The 10,689-nt window shown below is 38.0% G+C and overlaps 1 long non-coding RNA gene across 1 annotated transcript; it reads left to right on the forward strand.

The window, feature by feature from the left end:
• The first annotated feature begins 2,907 nt into the window (after positions 1 to 2,907).
• LOC139035930 (uncharacterized) lies at positions 2,908 to 5,567 on the forward strand. Its single transcript, XR_011488584.1, has 2 exons — positions 2,908 to 3,172; positions 4,173 to 5,567. It is a non-coding gene; the product is annotated as an uncharacterized lncRNA (long non-coding RNA).
• The last annotated feature ends 5,122 nt before the right edge of the window (positions 5,568 to 10,689 follow it).

Here is a 10,689-nt window from a genome sequence, read left to right on the forward strand (position 1 = left end):
GATTGAAGGTGGGAGGAGAAGGGAACAACAGAGGATGAGAGGGTTGGATGGCATCACTGACTCAATGGACATGAGTTTGAGTAAGCTCCGGGAGTTGGTAATGGACAGGGAAGCCTGATGTGCTGCAGTCCATGGGGTTGGGAAGCGTCGGACACAACTGAGCAACTGAACTGAACCAAACTATCTTTTTCTAGATATTACCAATATTTCCTAATGCTTTTTTCTTTCCGTTAATATATTTTTCATGATCTCCAATTAAAGAAGGTGGTTATAATGAAATGAAACAAAATGAAGAAGAAAAGGAAAAAACAGAAATTTACTAAGGATTAATTATACATCCCCATCAGATATTTGAAGACAATTCCTACCCTGGCTTTACATCTCAAAATAACTGGCAGAACAATTACGTCGCAAAGTATATGTAATTGATGTAAGTGAAATTTATGCATTCATGTCTTTTTTTGTTGTTGTTGTGCAATTATTTTTAAAAGTCTATTATGTAACTTTTAAAGGTTATTCTCATTTACAGTTATTGTAAACTATTGGCTATATTCCTTATGTTGTACAATACATACTTGGTCCTGTTTTATACCCAGTGGTTTATACCTTCCACTCCTGTATTCCTATATTGCTCCTTCTCCCCCAACCAATAACAAGCTTGTTCTCTTTATCTGTGAGTCTCATTCTTTGTTTTACTAACTAGTTTGCTATATTTTTTAGATTCCACATATAAGTGATTTCATACAGTGTTTGTCTTTCTCTGACTTCCTTCACTTAGTATAATGTCCTCCACTTCCATTCATGTTGCCACAGATCTCAAAATTTTGTTATTTTTTATGGCTAAGTAAATATTCCTTTCCCTCCCTTCTTCCCTCCCCCCCCCCCCCCCCCGCGTATACACACATCACATCTTCTTTATCCATCTGTCAATGAACACTTAGGTTGCTTCCGTATCTTGGCAATTGTACATAATGCTGCTAGGAACATTGGGGTGTGTGTATCTTTTCAAATGAATGCTTTGGGTTTTTTAGATATATACTCAGGAGTAGAATTGTTGGATCACATGGTAGTTCTAGTTTTAGTTTTGAGAAACCTCTATTGTTTTTCACAGTGGCTGCACCAATTTACATTCCCATCAACAGTATTTGAGGGCTCTCTTTTCTCCACATCTTTACCATGTATTTGTTGTGTTCTTTTTGATGATAACCATTCTGACAGATATGAGGTGATATTTCATTATGGTTTTGATTAGCATTTCCCTGATAATCAGTGATGTTGAGCGTTTTTCATTATGTCTGTTGGCCATCTACATTTCTTCTTTGGAAAAATGTCTGTGCAGTTCATCTGGCCATTTTTTTAAACTGACTTTTTTTTAATGTTAATTTGCATGAGCTATTTGCAAATGTGGGATATTAATCCCTTATCTGTCAGGTCATTTGCAGATATAGTCTCCCATTCAGTAAGTTGTACAATCTGTTTTGTTGATTGTTTCCTTTACTGTGAAAAAGTTTTTAAATTTAATTAGGTCTCATTTATTTTTGCTTTTATCTCCTTTAAAAGGCAGAGCCAAAAGATATTGCTGCAGTTTATGTCAGAGTGTTCTACCCACATTTTTCTCTAAGAGTATCTGGTCCTACATTTAGGTCTTTCATCTATTTTGAGTTTATTTTTGTAAATGATGTTAGAAAATGTTCTAATTGTGTCTTTTACAGCTGTTCAGTTTTCCCAGCACCACTTATTGAAGACTGCCTTTTCTCCATTGCATATTTTTACTTCCTTTGTCATAGATTAATTGACCATAAGTGCATGGGTTTATTTCTGGGCTCCCTATCCTGTTCCATTGATCTATCTGTCTGTTTTTGTACCAGTATCACACTGTTCTGATTACTGTAGCTTTGTAATGTAGTCTGAAGTAAGGGATTCTGATTCCTCTAGCTCTGTTTTTCTTTTTCAAGATTATTTTGGCTATTCAGGGTCTTTTGTTTCCATACAGATTAAAAACTGGGCTTCCCAGGTGGCGCTAGTGGTAAAGAACCCACCTGCCACCACCTGCCAATGCAGGTGATGTAAGAGATGCAGGTTCAATCCCTGGGTAGGGACGATCCCCTGGAAAAGGGCATGGCAACCCACTCCAGTATTCTTGCCTGGGAAATCTCATGGACAGAGGAGCCTGGGGTTGCACAGAGTTGGACATGACTGAAGCGACTTAGCATGCACAAATTAAAACATAATCTAGTCCTTTGAAAAAAGTTTTAGTAAATTTTGATAAAGATTGTATTGAATCTGTAGATTGCATTGGTAGTATGGTACATTTTAGCAATATTAATTCTTCTAATCCTGGACCATCATGTTTTTTCATCTGTTTGTGTGGTCTTCCTTTCATCAGCATCTGATAGTTTTAGGAGTACAGGTTTTGCCTCCTTAGGTAGGTTTACTCCTAGGTATTATTTTTTTGATGCAATGGTAAATGGGGTTGTTTCCTTAATTTCTTTCTTTGTCAGTGTATAGAAATGCAACAGATTCCTGTATATTAATTTTGCATCCTGCAACTTTACCAAATCCCTTGAGCTCTAGTAGTTTGCTGGGAGCAGCTTTAGGATTTTCTATCCGTAGTATCATGTCACCTGCAAACAGAGATGTTTCTAGTTTTCCTTTTCCCAATTGGAATTCTTTTCTTTCCTTTACTTCCCTGATCGATGTGGCCAGGAAGGACTTCCAGAACTATGTTGAATAAAGTGGTAAGGGTGGTATTAGCCCATCTCTATGGTAAATTTAAAGTTTACTATTAAAACAATTTTTAGTTAAAGGAAGAAGCCCTTTGCTTTTAAAGAGGAGTGTGATATCTTTGTTAATCTTTGGATTTTAGCCCACAGTTTACATTCAAAGTTCTCAAAGTTCAGTGAACCTTGAAATTACCGTGGGCGATTACTGAAAATGCAGACTCCTTTGTGATTCCAAAGAGCTTGATTTGATGGTCAGAGGTCAGATTTCTCAGGTTATTTCTGATGCAAGCCTAGTCATTTCTCATTGAGAAACATATCCAAGATAGAGCCCTTACAAAGGTATTAGACATTGACTTAGTCTATTTTCATCATGCAGTTTTTTTTATTAAGATCCTCTAACAACAAAGGAGAAAAAAATATATTATCCTATTGACTTATTTTCCTCAATTGTGAGTAAACTATTCATTTTTTATTATTCAAGTCTCACATTAGTTGACATTTCTTTCAAGCAGATAACTCCTTCAAAATTCTGTTTGTGAAAATTAGACTGTTACAACTTGCTGTATGTAAGACTGTGTTAATTGCCTCTGACTGCTTTGAATTAATATGCCCTTAACTTCATCCATTATTTCCTACCGACAGTAATCTTCAAACTTTCCATCCATTAGACCATTTTATTATTGTTATTTTGTAAAAAAAAAAAAAAAACACCAAAACTTCCCTGCTTCTGGCAATGCCTTTGTAACTGTATCGCTTTCTATTTCACTTGTTTCAATTCTGCAAGCCTTGTTACTTTCCCTCCACTCTGAGATATTTCCTGAACATAATAAAAACATTATTCAGTTTTACAGATTATAAAAATAAATGGACCTTACTAATTGTCAAAGAAAGTGGCGAGAATGGGCTCCTTGTCTTGTTCCTATCTTAGAGGAAATGCTTTCAGCTTTTCACCATTGAATATGATGTCAGATGTTTGTTCATCATATATTATCTTTATTATATTGAGGTATGTTACCTCTATCCCTCTATGCCTGGTTTCTGAAGAGTTTATCATAAATGGATGCTCAATTTTATCATAATCTTTTTCTGAATCTAATGAGATGATCATATGGTTTTTATTCTTCAATGTGAAACAGCATATTAGCAACTGATTTGCATATATTGAAAAATCCTTGCATCCCTAGGATAAATCCCGCTTGATCATGGTGTTTGAACCTTTTAAAGTATTGTTGGATTTGGTTTGCTAGTATTTTCTTGAGGCTTTTGCATTTATGTTCATCAGTGATACTGGCCTGTAATTTTCTATTTTGTGATATCTTTGTCTGGTTTTGATATCAGGGCAATGATAAGTTGCCTTCATAGAATAAGTTCAGAAGTGCTCTTTCCTCTTTAATTTTTTGGAATAGTTTCAGAAGGATATATATTAACTCTTCTGTAAATGTTTGGTAGGTAGGATTCTCATGTGAAGTCATCTGGTCCTGGACTTTTAAAACCTCGAATAGCCAAAGAAATCTTGAGAAAGAAGAATGGAACTGGAGGAATCAACCTGCCTGACTTCAGGCTCTACTACAAAGCCACAGTCATCAAGACAGTATGGTACTGGTACAAAGACAGAAATATAGATCAATGGAACAAAATAGAAAGCCCAGAGATAAATCCACGTACCTACAGACACCTTATCTTCAACAAAGGAGGCAAGAATATACAATGGAAAAAAAGACAACCTCTTTAACAAGTGGTGCTGGGAAAACTGGTCAACCGCTTGTAAAAGAATGAAACTAGAACACTTTCTAACACCATACGCAAAAATAAACTCAAAATGGATTAAAGATCTAAATGAAGGCCAGAAACTATAAAACCCCTAGAGGAGAACATAGGTGAAACACTCTCCGACATTAATCACAGCAAGATCCTCTATGACGCACCTCCCAGAATATTGGAAATAAAAGCAAAAATAAACAAATGGGACCTAGTTAAAAGCTTTTGCACAAAAAGGAAACTATAAGCAAGGTGAAAAGACAGCCTTCAGAATGGGAGAAAGTAATAGCAAATGAAGAAACAGACAAAGGATTAATCTCAAAAATTAAAAAATGTATTTTTTAATTGAAGGATAATTGCTTACAAATTTCGTTGCTTTCTGCCAAACATCAACATGAATCAGCCATAGGTATACATATGTCCCCTCCCTCTTAATCTCCCTCCCATCTCCCTCCCCATCCCACCCCTTGGTCCTGGTCTTTTGTTTGTTGGGAGTTGTAAAACTACTCGTTCAATTTCATACTATTTATTGGTCTGTTCATATTTTCTATTTCTTACTGATTCATTCTTGAGAGACTGTACCTTTCTAAGAATTTGTCTTATGAATTTGTACTTTTGTAAGAATTTGTTTATTTCTTCTAGATTTTTCATCTTGTTGATATATTTATTTGTAGTAGTCTCTTTGGCTTCCCTGGTGGATCAGTAGTAAAGAATCTGCCTGCATTGTAGGAGACATGGGTTCCATCCCTAGGTTGGGAAGATAACCCAGAGAAGGAAATGACAGCATGCTCCAGTATTCTTGTCTGGGAAATCCCATGGACAGAGGAGCCTGGTGGGCTACAGTCCCTGGGAGTCACAAAAAAGTGAGACATGACTTAGTGACTAAACAACAACAGCAAGTAGTGTTTTATGATCTTTTATACTTCTCTGGTGTTGATGTTAAGTTCTCCTTTCTTTTAATTTTATTAATTTGGGTCCTCTTTCTTGATACATCTGGATGTATTTTTTTTTATAGACAGTATGGAAAATGTAAAGAATTATGGAAGCTTAACATTTTGTCATGTAGAATAAAGTGTTGACATCTGATTACTTTCCTTGTTCATCTCAATGTTGGTAGAAATATGCATGAGTTTTGTGGGAGAATAGACTATTATGAGGCAAGTCTGGAAGCAGATATCAGTTAAGAATCTATTATAATTATCTGGGATAGGAACACTCATGGTTTAGACTAGGGTGCTGGGTGTGGAAGTATAGAGAACTGAAACTCTGTCATTTTAAAGGCGGACTGATAGTTTGCTGAGAGACCAGTGCATCCTCTCACTGCATATCCAGCAAAAAGTGCTTTGAGGTTTTGGCTTAAGCAAGTGGAAGATTAGAGTTGCTGTTAAGATAGGGAGACCTGGGAAAGGAGTCATTTTATACCAGACATTAGGAGTTTCACTGTGACAGTATTAAGTTTAGTATGCCAATTAGACCTCCCAGAGGAGATTGAACGTGAACAGCTGGATACAGAAGTCTGAATTGAAAGAGAAAGGACTAGGTTTGATAGTGTCTCACCATTTGGCACAATGCCTCACAGCTCTAGTAGGTGCTTCATAACCATTTATTTGGAGAACTCCGATATGATTGGTTTTTGAAATGATTGGCAATAGCTACATGTAATTTCACTAGAGTTGAACTTTTTGTATACAGTGAAGAATTTCTATATTACTTTGTTTGTATATCATTTGACTGATTTCTTGACAACAGGGAGAAGTTATCAATGGAAATAAGAAATGCAGTGGTTTTCAGGTCTACTCTCCTTCCACTTTTCTGTCGATTCATTCTACTCATTTTTGAGAGTTTGATGTTGAAACTCAAACTAAAAATCTTAATTTATCTACTTAAAAATTAATTGTAATATATAGTAGAACTATATGTAACTTTGTTCTGTATTTTCCAACTCTCCTGTAAATGTGTTATCATACTTTCATATTTTAAAAAATAAAAAATTAAAAAGAATGAAAGAGTATCTTTGGAGGACAAAAGTATAACCACACTATGTATGTAATGATATAAACATATTATAAAAGTTTCATGAACTGGAAACATTTCAAGGAAAATACGATTTTTCATTTTCATTTGTCTGAGTGTATTTTGTATAATTTATACAAATAAGTAGGAAATCTGAGTAAGACGATGATCAGGAAATAACTGAGAATGGTCCAATAATTACTCTTGAAAATGAAGTGAAAGTATTAGTCGCTCAGTTGCATCTGACCCTTTGTGAGCCTGTAATCTGTCTATGGAATTCTCCAGGCAAGAATACTGGAGTGGGTAGCCATTCCCTTCTCCAGGGGATCTTCATGACCCAGGGATTGAACCTGGGTCTCCTGCATTGCAGGCAGATTCTTTACCATCTGACCTTCCTGGGAAGCTGTATGACCATTTGGGTTTCTCAAGGTCAAACTGCTTTGTTAATCATTTTTTTGATTATCCATACTTATTAGAGGGATAGGCTTATAACAGGATGTTCACAGATGTGGCTGCTGAATTGAGCTGCACGTGTTTAGAGAAAGTGAACAGGATGTGAGCAGAAAACAAGCACGATTGTGGGGAGGATCACAGAAGACAAAAGAATGTAAGCACTTGGTTTTCAGTTGGGTCCTCATGAGATTGACATTCTGATTGGCTCTGTAACATTTGATAAATTGACTCCTGTGATATGGTTTTTTGTAAAATTACCAATATTGTAGAGTTGTAAGGAGAAAATGAGTGTGTTTGGAAGTGTCAGGTTCATAGTGTACAGAGTTTTGAACACTCATCATGAGTGTATGAGAAATCCTTGCAGTTTCAGTGCTACTAGTAGCCTAAAGCAGTTCTGAACCTGGAGACAGTGGGAATGGGTGCAGTTCCAGGAGTCAGCAAATGGCCCCCCGACACTTTGGTCTGTACTGCATGACTCTTACTGCTTTATGCCTTATGACAACCATGGTTGGTTGGGATGGATTGTCCAAAAGAGAATTTTATCTTTCCAACTCCCACAAAGTCCTAGCGATTATGGTTGGCCTGTATGATTATCCTCATTTTAGAGAGCAGAGAGCATAAAAAATGGAGACCTGAGGTGTTAAATGAAATAGGGTCACAGCTAAAATAAACAGTCAAATTATGACTCAATTTTTTGCTTGTTTGTATGTAGCCTTTGAAAGCAATGGATTTAAGAACATAACTTAGAATACAATGAGTTATGAATTTATTCCAGTGCAGCAACCTGAGTAAAATAAAGAAGTTGTGGGGAAATTTTACTGAGTTTGGAGAACAAATGGGAGTCACTTTTATCTAAATGCAGAGGATTGCAGATAGGTTGAAGGGAGATTTTGAAAGTCCTATATTTGCATGTATAAAAGGGCTGCTTTATACATGACCGTGGTGGGGTATGTGGGATTTTGGAACTGCGTAAGTCTTGACTTCCATGATCGCATGTGCAGCCTCGGGAAAGATGACTTTTATTTTTTGTCTTACTCAAGGTCAGGAGGAAAGTCGGTGATAATGCTTAGGCTTAACTGCAAAATCATCTCCTACATTAAGGAAATACATTGTTGAGTTTAGCCAGATAAGTAAATTTGGTAAAATACTATTCTCTTCAGAACTGGTTCCAGAACAAAAATGCCCAGCTACCACCTAGAGAGTCACAGAATGTTTGCTGCAAGTAAACTGTGTGAATTCCTTGTCCAAGGTCATTCACATTTAAGCCTCCAGGATCCCCAGGTAGAATCTCCCAACAACATCACTTAACAGACATTCTGTTCCACCCAGGAGGCTCTGCTGGGTAGAGCTGGCTGTCCTCTGGAGACACCGGGAGTTCCCAGTCAACAGGATGGCTTAGGTGACCCTGGTCCCAGGCATTGAAAAGGAGCCACGCTGTGCTTTGGAGTATCAAGGTGACATGGGAAGTAAACTTGGTTCTGTCTAGCCAGCTGCCAGCTACAAGTCAGTATCTTTTTAAAAAAATTTTTATTAGAGTATCGTTGCTTTACACTGCTGTGTCAGTTTCTGCTATACAGCAAAGTGAATCAGCCACATATACATCCCCTTGTTTTTGGATTTCCTTCCAATTTAGGTCACCACAGAGCATTAGTAGAGTTCTCTGCGCTGTACAGTAGCTTCTCATTAGTTATCTCCACTTGCCTAAGTATCCCGAGCATGTTTTGAGAGGGACCGGCCTGAGAGAGGGGAAAGCCAGCATACAAGGCCCTTTATTCTGCACCATGTTTGTAGCGTTCAGAGAGAGGCAGACGCCAGAGGAACAGAAGGTCTGTTGTCATTACTCAGTACCTTAAGGACAGCAGCAGAATTGTTGCTTACGTTCTCTATAGCAGCCTCAGTTACCAAGAGAAACTGCAGTTCCAGCATCAGCTTCTAATGCATCTGAATCATGGGGATTTAGGCCGGCAGATGCCAACCCTTCAGTCACACTGGCTGGGTAGGTGTTTCAAACTAATGGAGAGCCTCTCTGTTATCAGCTTCAGCAAGTACCTCAGCAAATAGTGGTCAGGTCACTGCCAGTGCCTCTTAGGCAAGATATACGGCAAGGAGCTGCAGAACAACCAAATTACCAAATGCAGTAGGCTTGGGATGAAGGGTCTACAAAAGTCCATTGCTGGGACCAAGAATGTGGTTCCAGTGAACATAGTGTCATACTGAGTGAAGTAAGTCAGAGGGAGAGCAATATCATATGACATCCCTTGTATGTGGAATCTAAAAAGAAATGATACAAGTGAACTCATTACAAAAAAGAAACAAACTCACAGACTAAGAACAAATTAATGTTTGCCAGTGGGGAAGGATGAGGGAAAAGGATAGTTAGGGAGTTTGGAATTGACCTGTACACACAGTTATATTTAAAATGGATAACCAACAAGGACTTACTTGTATAGCACAGGGAACTCTATTCAATGTTATGTGGCAGCCTGGATAGGAGGGGAGTTTGGGGGAGAATGGATACATGTAAATATATGGCTAAGTCCTTTTGCTGTCCACCTGAAACTATCACAACATTGTTAATTGGCATGGCAAATAGGTGGGGAAACAATGGAAACAGTGACAGATTTTATTTTCTTGGGCTCCAAAACCACTGCAGATGGTGACTGCAGCCATGAAATTAAAAGATACTTACTCCTTGGAAGGAAAGTTATGACCAACCTAGACAGCATATCAAAAAGCAGAGACATTACTTTGTCAACAAAGCTCTATCTAGTCAAGGCTATGGTTTTTCCAGTGGTCATGTATGGATGTGAGAGTTGGAGTCTATAAAGAAAGTTGAGTGCTGAAGAATTGATGCTTTTGAACTGTGGTGTTGGAGAAGACTCTTGAGAGTCCCTTGGACTGCAAGGAGATCAAACCAGTCAATCCTAAAGGAAATCAGTCCTGAATATTCATTGGAAGGACTGGATGTTGAAGTTGCAGTTCCAGTACTTTGGCCACCTGATGTAAAGAGCTGACTCATTTGAAAAGACCCTGATGCTGGGAAAGCTTGAAGGCATGAGGAGAAGGGGACAACAGAGGATGAGATGGTTGGATGGCATCACTGACTCAATGGACATGTGTTTGTGTAATCTCCAGGAGTTGGTGATGGACAGGGAGGCCTGGCGTGCTGTGGTCCATGGGGTCGCAAAGAGTCAGACATGACTGAGTGACTGAACTGAATTAAACTGAACTGATGCTGGGAAAAATTGAAGGCAGGAGAAGGGGACGACAGAGGATGATATGGTTGAATGACATCACAGACTCAATAGGTATGAGTCTGAGCAAACTCAGGAGATGGTGAAGGACAGGGAAACCTGGCATACAGCAGTCCATGGGGTCACAAAGAGTCAGACATGACTGAGCAACTGAACAACTCCAATATGAAATAAAAAATAAAAAAAAAAGAAATCACATACAAAAAACCACAAATTCATTTTTAGTGAATTTATTTCTTCTCTTCTGTTTATGATAGTGAAAATTTGGAACAACTGAACTCTCTGATGACAGGAGATGAGTCCCACTTCTGAGCTGTTACTAAAATCCATGATCTCCATCCTTATCTAACAGACTTCAACCTTGTCTTCAACCCATCTCAACTCCACCTCCTATACCCTCACTTTCAGCAGATGACCTTGCCTCCCTCTGTATAGAGCAACTAGAAAACACCAGATATGAAGCTTCACATTCCTCCTTGGCCGTCTAA

This window comes from Odocoileus virginianus, chromosome 7, assembly GCF_023699985.2.
Source record: "Odocoileus virginianus isolate 20LAN1187 ecotype Illinois chromosome 7, Ovbor_1.2, whole genome shotgun sequence".
NCBI classification, from domain to species: Eukaryota; Metazoa; Chordata; class Mammalia; order Artiodactyla; family Cervidae; genus Odocoileus; species Odocoileus virginianus.